The sequence below is a fragment of the Ornithorhynchus anatinus genome, chromosome 1, assembly GCF_004115215.2.
Source record: "Ornithorhynchus anatinus isolate Pmale09 chromosome 1, mOrnAna1.pri.v4, whole genome shotgun sequence".
In the NCBI taxonomy this organism is placed as follows: Eukaryota; Metazoa; Chordata; class Mammalia; order Monotremata; family Ornithorhynchidae; genus Ornithorhynchus; species Ornithorhynchus anatinus.
Genome location: NC_041728.1, coordinates 100,909,444 through 100,922,102, shown reverse-complemented (window position 1 = coordinate 100,922,102; position 12,659 = coordinate 100,909,444). Strand labels below are relative to the sequence as shown.

At 44.3% G+C, this 12,659-nt stretch overlaps 1 non-coding gene across 1 annotated transcript; it reads left to right on the top strand.

The window, feature by feature from the left end:
- The first annotated feature begins 212 nt into the window (after positions 1–212).
- On the top strand, positions 213–350 carry LOC114817267. Its single transcript, XR_003765120.1, has one exon. It is a non-coding gene; the product is annotated as a small nucleolar RNA SNORA7 (small nucleolar RNA).
- Positions 351–12,659: the final 12,309 nt, after the last annotated feature.

Genomic DNA, 12,659 nt, shown 5'->3' with positions numbered 1-12,659 from the left:
ACTTCGGACCACCGTCTTAATTTGCCACAAGAAATGTGCTCTACAGGAGAATTTCTTGGAAACTAACTTCCCAGATCTAAAAACCTGACTCTTCATTTTTCAATATAGGAATAACAATAATTGAATTTATTGGCTTTCACTGGGGCTAAGCACTTGAGAAAGAACAACAGAAACAAAGTCACGTAAAATACCTGTCTTGTAAGATGGGTAACCTCCTCTCAGCGTTGCACCTGGAGAGTTTCCAGGATTCTACCAGTCTCAGCTACAGCAGGGAGAGTCAAGCAGAGGCATACTCATTCCACTTCTAGCTTGGCCAGTGGCTAGTGAATGGAAGGCAATCTGCTGCAAGTCGAAACTCAACCGTGCTGGGCAGCAGTGGCATAGGAGAGAGTTGAGAGCAGAGACTCGTTTACTGTGTGGAAGGAGGCTAAACCACTTCCCTATTTTTACAAAGAAAACTCTCTGGATCCACTACCAGAACGATTGCTGATGGAAGTGGGGTGTTCTAGGAGAGATGTGTCTATGGCATCGCTATGGGTCGGACGTGACTCGACAGCATAAGACATCAACAACAACAAAGATGGGTATCAGAGAAATAGCATGGACTAGTGAAAAGAGCACAGGCTTTGGAGCCTGAGTACCTGGGTTCTAATCCTGACTCTGTCGCTTGTCTCCTGTGTGACCTTGGGCAAGTCACTTAACTTCTTTGTACCTCAGTTCCCTCATCTACAAAATGGGGATTCAATATCTGTTCTCCCTCCTACTTAGGCTGTGAGCCCCCTCTCAACCTGATTATCTTGTATCTACCTCAGTAATTAGTACAGTCCTTTGCATGTAGTAACAAAAAAAATTATTATTATTATTAAGATACATGAGGTTGTTCTTACCCTCCTGTGAGGAAGCTGAATTGGGCCATTCAGTTTTCAAAGTAACTGCCTGCTGCCAGGAGACAATCTGTGTTCCAGGGATATCCATTGGTGTTGCGGTGTTCAAGGTGACTGAAAATTCTCTCTAGAAAAGTCTGGCATTCATGCTCTTTGTCTTAAATTTTCACCTCAGGGTAAACTCCTTGGAGGCAGGGATTGTGTCTATCAACTGTATTATGCTCTCCCAACTACAGTGTTCTGTGCAAAAGCAAGGACTCAAATAAATGAATGGAAATCTCTCCCTTGGCATCCAGATAAAGACACTGAGCCTCTCACAGAGTGGCTGGGTGGTCCAAGAGGAGTGAGGGGTTTGCAAAGTTCTGAGCCATTTCCATCTCTTTTTTCGAATTTGCCATTGGTCTTGAAATTCTTCTTTACCCTATGGGATTGTGAATCAGGTTAACTGTTTGTCTCTTTTTTTATGGTGTTGTTAAGCACTCATTATGTGCCAGGTGCTGTACTGAGCACCGGGGTAGATAAAAGATAATTGGTTTGGACACAGTCCCTGTCTCACGTAGGACTCATAACTTAACCCCCATTTCACAGATTAGGTAAATGACGCACAGAGAAATTAAGTGACTTGGCCAAGTTCACCCAGTAGACAAGTGGCGAAATCAGGATTAGAATCCAGGTCCTTCTAATTCCCAGGCTCAGACACCTCCCACTAACCCATGCTCTTCCTCTCGTTAATGAGATGCCAGTCACCACTGTTGAAGACTCAGGGGAGACTGTTCTCATTGGGACTGGGGTGCTCTGGCAGAGGAAGGCTGAAAATTAATGTTTCCATTTCCCTTGAAAACAACGTTTTGAAGCTAATGCTTCACTCTCTTGTTCAAATATAAACATTAGTTCCATCTCCTGAGCTGCTCTGATTCTAGGAGACAATAACAACTGTGGTATTTGTTAAGTGTTTACTATGTGCCAGACACTGTTCTGGGGGAGATACAAGGTAATAGGGTTGGATACAGTTTCTGTCCCAAATAGGGCTCACAATCTCAATCCAAGTGACTTGTCCAAGGTCACACAGCAGACAAGATTAGAATGCAGGATTAGAGGCAGGATTAGAACCCATGACCTTCTAATTCCCAGGCCCTTGTTCTAACCACTAAACCATGTACTTTTGTGGCATTTGCTAGGCACTTATTATATGCCAGTCACTGGTCCAAGTACTGGGGTAGATACAAAATAATCAGCTTGGTTATAGTCCCTGTCCCACATGGGGTTCACACTCTAAATCCCCATTTTACAGATGAGGTAACAGACACAGTAGTGAAGTGACTTGTCCAAGGTCACACAGCAGATGAGTAGCAGAGCCAGAATTAGAACCCAGGTCCTTCTGACTCCCAGGCCTGTGCTCTATCCACTAGGCCATGCTGCTTCTCTTGGTTTATTAAGTTTAGAATTGCCAAGATTACCTGGGAAACCTGAGTGACTTTGTCTTGGGGTGGTTTTCCCATCTTTAATGAACAAACCTTTCAATTCCAGAAAAAGTGCGGGTCTGCTGTATTTGCACAGATGCAGTGATCTGTAGCAATTTCGTCTTTTATTCAGATATTTGGGGATATAGGGGAAGCAGCGTGGCTCAGTGGAAAGAGCCTGGACGTCAAAGTCAGAGGTCGTGGGTTCGACTCCTGGCTCTGCCACTTGTCAGCTGTGTGACTGTGGGCAAGTTACTTCTCTGTGCCTCAGTTACCTCATCTGTAAAATGGGGATTAACTGTGAGCCTCACGTGGGACAACCTGATTACCCCGTATCTACCCCAGCTCTTAGAACAGTGCTCTGCACATAGTAAGCGCTTAACAAATACCAACATTATTATATTTGGAAAAACTGACTATCTTGTTTCAGTGTGGCAGAAACCTGGCTCATTAGAAGATGTTAGGGAGTTACCATTGAAGAGATTTATTACGTCCTGGGAGAGCTAGCAGGCACTCTGTCCTTGAAAGACATTTCATCACAAAATCTAATCACTCTAGAGTCAAACAAGATTGCTTTGAAATGGTTAGCTGGCAAACCCACCAGAGAAAACCTATCCACCACATGGCTCTGTGTGCCAGAGTGATGAAAATCCTCCCAACATTCTGGAAAAATTTTTCTCACATTCCTGCTTCCCACCGGCAAAGGAAGTGCTATGGGGTTACAGGGTGGGGGAAACCTATCACAGCCCGTCAGTCAATCATATTTATTGAGCACTTACTGTGTGCAGAGCACTGTACTAAATGCTTGGGAGAGTACAATATAAAAATACAACAGATACTTTTCCTGCTCACTGAGAGTTTACAGGCTTGAGTGGGAGACAGACATTAATATAAATAAATTGCACGTATTACATATGCACACTGTCAAAGGGCAGGGACTGTCTCTATCTGTTACCGATTTGTACATTCCAAGCACTTAGTGCAGTGCTCTGCACATAGTAAGCGCTCAGTAAATACTATTGAATGAATCGCTCTCAGGTGGAGCAGGAGGCAGCAGAACCATAGAAGCCGTGTGGCCCAGTGGAAGAAGCATGGGCCTGGGAGTCAGAAGGACCTGAGTTCTAGTCGTGACTCCACTACTTTTCTGCTGTGTGATCTCAGGCACACACTTAAATCACTTCACTATGCCTCAGTTACATCATCTGTAAAATGGGGATTAAGACTGTGAGCCCCACGCGGGACATGGACTGTGTCTCACCTGATTAGCTTGTATCTACCCCAGTGCCTAGGACACACACATAATACATAGTACACATGGCAGATAGTAAGCATTTAACAAATACCATCCCCCTCAAGAAACCCCAGTGATTGTGTAACCTCATGGTGGGAAGGAAACATGTCTACCAAATTGGTTATATTGTACTCTCCCAAGTGCTTAGTATAGTGCTCTGCACCCAGGAAGTGCTCAATAAATACCACTGATGATGATGATTGTGTCCTAGATGATTCCAAGTGACTCAGTTGGATAGGCAACCATTGTAGTTCCTCGAGAAGTGGGGAAACGTGGCCTGAACTTTTCTGTAGAAAAATAATGCAGTCAGAAGAGTGAAGTATGGGCTGGAGTGGGGAGAGACAGGAGGCAGGGCGGTCCACAAGGAGGCTGATACAGTAATCAAGGTAGGGTAGGATAAATGTATGGATTAATATGGTAGCTTTTTGAGTGGAGAGGAAAGGGTGGATTTTAGCGATGTTGTGATGGTGGAATTGACAGGATTTTGTGATGAACTGAATACGTGGATTGAATGAGAGAGGGGAGTCAAAGTTGAGGCCAGTTTATGGGCCTGTGAGAAGGGAAGGATGGTGGTGCCATCTACAGTGATGGGTAAATTAGGAGGAGGACAGGGTTTTGGTGGGTAGATAAGAAGTTCAGTTTTAGATGTATTGAAGGCAGGAGGAAATGCTAGACTGCAGAGAGGGAGAGACTTCAGGGCTGGAAATGGAGATGTGCGTTCCACTGTCCACCTCCTCTCATTCCTCTACTTTATTGACCTCCTGCTCCACCCCACCTCACACAGTCACCATCTTGGGCGTACCCCTGATCTTATTGTTTCTAGTAATTGTATAACCTCTACCCTCACCAATTCTGAAATTCCTCTATTAGACCTCCACCTCCATTCATTAATTCAATCATTTACTGGGTGCTTACTGTGTGCAGAGCACTTTAGTAAGCACGTGGGAGTGTACAAAATAACATTAAAAAGACACATTCCCTGTTCACACTGAGCTTACAGTCTAGAGGGGGAGACAGATATTAATTTAAATAAATTGCAGGTATGTACCCAAGAGCTGTGGGGCTGCAGGGGATGAATAAAGGGAGCAAGTCAGGGTGATGCAGAAGGGAGTGGGGGGAGAAGAAAGGAAGGTTTAGTTAGGGAAGGCCTCTTGGAGGAGATGGGCCTTCAATAAGGCTTTGAAGGGGGGAGAGTAATTGTCTTTCGGATTTGAGGCTATTTCGAATGCGAATTTGTCCTTTCCCCCTGCAGAGGCCTCCCTTCTTTTGACCCTCTCCAATATTCTACAGTTATCCTGTCCTATTTGATCTCCACAAGCAAACTCCCTTCTCCTGCTGCTTGTAAGCCAGGCACCATTCTAAGATCTGCGATAGATACAAGCTAATCAAGTTGGATACAGTCCATGCCCCATATTGGCCATAAAGTTTTAATCCCCATTTTACAGATGAGGTAACTGAGGTTCGGGGAAGTGAAATGACTTCCTCAAGGTCACAGAGCAGACAAGTGGCGGAGTTGGGATTAGAACCTAGGTCCATCTAACTCCCAGGTCCATGCTCTATCCACTAGGCCACACTAGAGAAACAGCGTGGCACAGTGGAAAGAGCACGGGCTTTGGAGTCAGGGCTCATGAGTTCGAATCCCAGCTCTGCCACTTGTCAGCTGTGTGACTGTGGGCAAGTCACTTAACTTCTCTGTGCCTCAGTTCCCTCATCTGTAAAATGGGGATTAAGACTGTGAACTTCATGTGGGACAACCCGATTCCCCTGTGTCTACCCCAGCGCTTAGAACAGTGCTCTGCACATAGTAAGCACTTAACAAATGCCAACATTATTATTATTATTACTTCTTGAGCTGCTTCTTGAGCACTTATCGTGTGCAGAGCAGAATATTAAATGGGAGAGTACAATACAAGAAGGTTGGTCGATATGTTTCCTGCCCACCACAAGCTTACACTCTAGAGGGAACAGGTGTTCTCTGAGTCTTTGGAAGGCACCGACCGTGCTGGAGAAGAAGAGTGATCCCACAATTCACTGCCTGGAGACTCTTTGTTTTAATTCATTATTTAACATCAGAACAGGGCTGTGTTAAACTATCATGATCTTGTCACTTATAATGCCCTTCCAATGAGCACTAGACTTTCGAGAAGCAGCGTGGCTCGGTGGAAAGAGCACGGGCTTGGGAGTCAGAGGTCATGAGTTCGAATCCCCACTCTGCCACTTGTCAGCTGTGTGACTGTGGGCAAGTCACTTAACTTCTCTATGCCTCTGTTCCCTCATCTGTAAAATGGGGATTAATTGTGAGCCTCATGTGGGACAACCTGATTACCCTGTATCTACCCCAGCGCTTAAAACAGTGCTCTGCACATAGTAAGTGCTCAACAAATACCAACATTATTATATATTTTGCATACTACCACATTATTAAGGTCCCATCTCCTCCAAGAGGCCTTCCCTGATTAAGCCCTCTTTTCGCCAGCTCCCTCTCTCTTCTGCATCATCTATGAACTTGGATCTGTCACCTTTGGACATATAATATTCACCCCGCCTCCAACCCCACATCATTTATGTACATGTCTTTAAATTACATATTACAAATTATATATTCATATTAATGTCTGTCTGCTTCTAGACACTAAGCTCATTATGGGCAGGGAACAGGTCTGCTAATTCTGCTTCACTGTACTGTCCCAAGTGCTTAGTACAGTGCGCTGCAAATAGAAAGTGTTCAGTTAATACCATTGATTGATTGATTATAATTGTCATTCTACTGATAGATAAATTTTCTTTATATAAGGTGAGGTTTTCAAAAATACTTAATACTCTTACTCATTTGAATACACTCACCTCCATGAAGTGGCGTGTGATTTTAAGCATAGATCATGATGTTTCTGAGAATAGAGACGGGCAGAGTGTTTGCCACAAGGGGAAATTCGAAGGATAGCTCTCCCAGTTTGTCTGTGATTAAGAGGGCTAACTGCGGGGAATTCCCAGGGTCTTCAGTTGAATCATGATGCTGAGCTTACTTTAGACATCCTTAGACATCCCTAGAGGTCTGAAGAGTGTACGACTTCTGGTGCAAATGAGCTCTGTAAATGTCACATACTGTCAAAGCTGAATCTGTCCTAGGGAACATTAAACCTCCCTTTGTAGAGTGGTTTATTTTAAGCAGCCCAATTGAGCATTCATTTCTGAGTTGAGAGCTGACACAAACCCCCAGTATATTGGTTCTCGACTAGCCAGAACAGCAGTTTCATCAAAACCCCAATATGTACCCAAAAGGATTGAATTCAGACTATCCCGTGACAAGGTTATGGCCGGCGAAGGCAATGAGATATTACAGGAGTTGGATCCTAAATGACATCCTGCCAGAACTGACCATTACCAGAGAAGGGAAAGCAAAACTGGATGAATAGTGAGTCAATGAAGTTGAAGACTAAGCAGGTGGGAAAGAGCAGTCAGAGTGATGGTTTTCTCCTTTCAGTGAGCAAGATTTGGGGAGTGTAGATATTCTTTATTTATATTTATGTCTGTCTTCCCCTCTAAACTGCAAGCTCATTGTGGGCAGAGAATGTCTGCCAATTCTGAGGTATTGTACTCTTCCAATTGCTTAGTTCAGAGCTCTGCTCATAGTAAGTGCTCAATAACTACCAGCGACGCTAATGATGCTATCTTTTTGTGGAAACCAAGAGGATGAAAATGTAACCTGGGTAAAATTTACTTTCAGGGGTCCGCCAGCGATTCTGCCCCTAGTTTCACAGGAGCCTTGATTCATTAGAGAAGTAGCCTGGCCTAGTGTCAAGAGCACGGGCTTGGGACCCAGAGGACATGGGTTCTAATCCTGTCTCCATTTGTCTGCTCTCTGACCTTGGACAAGTCACTTCACTTCTCTGTGTCTCAGTTACCTCATCTGTAAAATAGGGATTAAGACGGTTAGCTCCATGTGGTTCATCCTGATTACCTTGTATCTACCCCAGTGCTTAGAACAGTGCTTCACACCTAGTAAGTACTTCAAAAACAGCACCATTATTATTAGCCTATATCTTCCTCTCCTTTACCATGCTGTCCGGTGCCGCCACAGCAGGGCATGAAATCACCCATGCCACTCTGCTCTTGACATTAAGCCTGGAGAGACACAGTCTTGGTCCCAAGACGTCAGTCTAATCAAATTGTCAGCAGTACATGAACCACTTGAAGTTTTCTGTTGTCTTTGTATTGCACTGAATGGGATCAAAAGATCTAGACCGCTAAGGTTTTTTTTTTTTTTTCCTTTTCCTGACTCTTGGAGACAGAGGAATCATCTGCTCATTTGAGGGTTCAAAACAGGGGCTTCTGCCAGTCAAAATTTGTAATTCCTGGACCGCCGTGGCCAGATGCCAGAGAGGGCGTTTCTCCAGATGCCTACTAATTGTCAGTTGAATTACTTGAATACGTTACTTTTGTAAAGCAAAAGACAAGCTTGAAATGACCCATTTGGCGTTCTCCCCAAGCCAAACATTAAGCTTTGCATGTGTGATACTAGTAAAAACAGAGCGGTACATGTCTGCTCTTTATGGCTGGATCACAGGTGCCAGCCAAGCCTCCTCCAGCCGATTCGGAGGGATGGGGGTAAGAGATGACTTCATGAATTTGGGCGACTGCTGGGTCCATCTGCTTTTATTCTTATGTAAATGTACTTTATTCTTATGTAGACAGAAAATTTCTCTTTTTTTCCCCCCAATGCTTTAAATTGCTCTTTTAATTGGGGAAGAGAAAGAAATGCTTAAAAACACATCACACTTGTAGATACGTTCATTTTTAAATTGAGGGACTGGCACACAGTAAAAAGATGAAAGCAATTGAGAGATAGAAAACTTTGTCAATGTTCAGAAACTGGATCCTGGCTTTGTCACAAGAAGTTTATTCTCCCTTGAAAAGATGAAAAGTAGCCAATCACTGAAAACTGGGGCAAATTTCAAAATTCAAGACAAGGGTTTGAAATTTGATGAAAACAGTTTCCTTTAGGCAGTTAACGATTAAAGCTGATAGTATATGCATTTGAATCAGTCAGTTGTATTTACTGAGCACTCACTGCATGCAGAGCATGTACTAAGCACTTGGGAGAGTACAATATGGCAGAGATGGTAGACACTTTCCCTGCTCAAAATGAGGTTACAGTCTAGTGGGACAGACAGACATTAATATGAATTACGGATATGTATATATGTGTTGTGGGACTGAGGATAGGCTGAATAAAGGGTTCAAGTCCAAGTGCAAGAATGATATAGAAGGGAGAGGGAGAAGGGGAAATGAGGGCTTAGTCCCTGAAGGCACCTTGGAAGAGACGTAATTCTAAGTTGCTCATTTTGATGTGCATATGTCTTAATTTGATTTATTTATATTGATGCCTATTGTTTCGATGTCTGTCTCCCCCCTTGTAGACTGTAAGCCTGCTGTGGCCAAGGATCATCTCTCTGATACGATTATTGCTGAATCGTACTTTCCAAGCGCTTAGTAAAGTGATTTGCACTTAGTAAGTGCTCAATAAATACAATTGAATGAATAAGGCTTTACTCAGAGGCTGCATAAAGAAAAGTCACTCAAAGGCATAAATGTGCACCCAAAGGAAAGGACACACATAGAAGAACCCAGAGACCCTAAAAGAAGAGGTGTGGCTTAGTGGATAGAGCAAGGGTCTGGGAATCAGAAGGACCTGGGTTTCTAATCCCACTTCTGCCACTCATCTGCTGTATGGCCTTGGGCAAGTCACTTCACTTCTCTGTGCCTCATTTACCTCATCTGTAAAATGGGGATTGAGACTGTGATTCCCCACGTGAGACAGGGACCGTGTCCATCCCGATTTGCTTGTATCCACCCCAGTGCTTAGTACAGTGCCTGGCGCATAGTAACCATTTAACAAATACCACAAATATTTTTATCATTATTACTAATCCCGATCTACCACTGGTCTGATGTGTGGTCTTGTGTGAGTCACTTCTTTGTGCCTCAATTGCCTCATCTGTAAAATGGGGATTAAGACCGTGAGCCCCGTGTGGGACATGAACTGTATCCAACCTGAGTAGTGCGTATCTACCTCAGCACTTAGTACAGTGCCTGTCATGTAGTAAACTCTTTAACAAATACCATTTTTAAAAAAGACAGTAACACAGTCACAGGTGCTCAAGTTAAGTGCTATGTTCAAGACATACTGTCTATCTTACTCTCCTTTCCCAACTTCTCATATAACTTCCTTTCTTTATTGGAGTATTCTGCAATCTTCCCACTTTTCATCCAGCAGGCAGTGATAGTCAAAAAGTAATCACGTAGATTAGTCAAGAAGGCTACTCTATGTAGAACTGGGAGACAAGCTTTCAAGGGACAGGGGAATAGGAGAGATCACCTTGCAAGTCAGAGTCAATTGATTTTGAGAAGGTGGTTTTGCTCCTCTCCCAATCTGATGATAATCCTATTCCTGAAGATTGTTTTATCCTCCAGGATTATTTTAAGGTTTATGTTTATCCCTCTCACTGTTCTGAAGTTATTCCCAGGAAAGAGTAGAACAACTAAGCCTGATATGAATCCACCTATAGTCAAAGGAAAGAGTTTTTAATTTTGGCAAATAGCTCTCTTGGTCTTGATCTGGCCTAATAAGTGTCAAGTTAGATTCCCCAAAGTGCTATTAATATACCCTCTCCCAGTATCAAATGGGGAGTTGATTTTTATCTTTGAAAATTTCTAGTAATTATAATTATTATAATTATGGCATTTATTAAGCACTCACCTTGTGCCACACTTTGTACTAAACAGTGGGGTAGATACAAGCCATTCGTGTTGGACACAGCCCTTGTCTCCCATGAGGCTCATAGTCTGAATCCCCATTTTCAGATGAGGTAACTGAGGCACAGAGAAGTGAAGTGATTTGCCCAAGACCACACAGCAGACAAGTAGCAGAGTCAGGATTAGAACCCATGACCTTCTGACTGCCAAGCCTGTGCTCTATCCACTATCCCAAGCTGCTTCTCACCACTGAACCTAACAAGAAGTCCAATCCATTATGTTTTAAAAAACAGTTCGGGCTGTGGCAAATACAATAAACAGTGAAGCATTAAGACGATTCTGCCTGATGTCTGCTAGTTTAGGATACTTGTCACCAAAGTTCATTCATTCAGTCGTATTTGTTAAGTGCTTACGGTGTGCAGAGCACTGTACTAAGCATTCGGGAAAGTACAACAATAAACAGTGACATTCCCGGCCAAAACGAGTTTACGAACTGGGGGGTGCTGGGGGAGCCAGACATCAGTATAAATAAAATGACAGATATGTACATAAGTGCCTTGGGGATGGAAGGGAGGGGAAGAGCAAAGGAAGCAAGTCAGGGAAAGGGAGAGGGAAATGAAGAAAATTGGGGCTTAGTCTGGGAGATGCAGTCATTGTCCAACAATGTCCACTGAGCACCTCCTTCATTTATTCGTTGTCTTGTCTATTATTCAATCAATCAGTGGTATTTTTTGAGCACTTACTGTGTGCAGAGTACTGTACTAAGTGCTTGACAGAGTACAGCACAACAGAATTAGCAGTCACATTCCCTGCCCATGAAGAGCTCACAGTGTAGAGGGGAATTAAATGAGAATCAGAGGTGGTCTCTACCCTCATGGTGTTTTTAGTTTTTAGTTTAATGTGGGGCAGGGTAAACGAGTCCCTCCTGAGCTGAAAACCTGAAACTGCCCGAAAGGAGATCCAGTCACTTCCCCCCAAGGGCCGACAAAATGAGGTGATAGACGAGCTAATAATCTCCATGCAGGATAAAAACATACTACGCTTATTTCCTTCCCATGTTTAGAAAATGGAATAGCCTTGAACAGTGGCCAAAGCCGGATAAGTTTCATTGTGTAAGCAATGTTTCATCTGCCTAGGAGACTATGGGTCAACATTCTCCAAGTGTTTGTGTTTTTGCTCTCTCTCTTTCCTTCCTTCTCTTTCTTTCTGCCCTTCCTCCTCCCCTGACTACAGATGACTCCAGAACCCTTTTCCTAAAACCCAAGGAGAAAGGTGAGGGAATTTTTGCCACTGTGAAAGTGCTAGAAGGCAGTAATCATTCCTCACCTGTAAACTCAAAGCAAACCACAGTTTTCATGGTAATGTGTACCATGCCAGAAGTAGCAACATGGCCTAGTGGAGAAAGCGTGGGCCTGAGAGTCAGAAGGACCTGGGTTCTAATCCTGGCTCTGCCACTTGTCAGCTGTGTGACAAATCACTTAACTTCTCTCTGCCTCAGATGCCACTCAATCTCCAAGGGCTCCTTCCCCTCTGCCTTAAAACATGCCCACGTCTCCCCTATCCTAAAAAAACCCGCTCTTGACCCCACTTCCCCCTCCAGTTATCGTCCTATCTCCCTACTACCCTTCCTTTCCAAAATCCTAGAACGAGTCGTCTACAATCGATGCCTAGAATTCCTTAACTCCCATTCTCTCCTAGACCCCCTCCAATCTGGCTTCCATCCCCTCCACTCTACCGAGACTGCTCTCTCTAAGGTCACCCATGACCTCCTTCTTGCCAAATCCAATGGCTCCTACTCCATTCTGATCCTCCTTGACCTCTCTGCTGCCTTTGACACTGTCGACCATCCCCTCCTCCTCCATACCTTATCTCACCTTGGCTTCACGGACTCTGTCCTCTCCCGGTTCTCCTCTTACCTCTCTGGCCGATCATTCTCGGTCTCCTACGCTGGAGCCTCCTCCCCCTCCCATCCTTTAACTGTTGGAGTTCCTCAAGGGTCAGTTCTTGGCCCTCTTCTGTTCTCCATTTACACTCACTCCCTCGGTGAACTCATCCGCTCTCACGGCTTTGACTACCATCTCTACGCAGATGACACGCAGATCTACATCTCCGCCCCTGTCCTCTCCCCCTCCCTTCAGGCTCGCATCTCCTCCTGCCTCCGGGACGTCTCCACCTGGATGTCGGCCCGCCACCTAAAACTCAACATGAGCAAGACTGAGCTCCTCATCTTCCCTCCCAAACCCGGTCCTCTCCCAGACTTCTCTATCACCG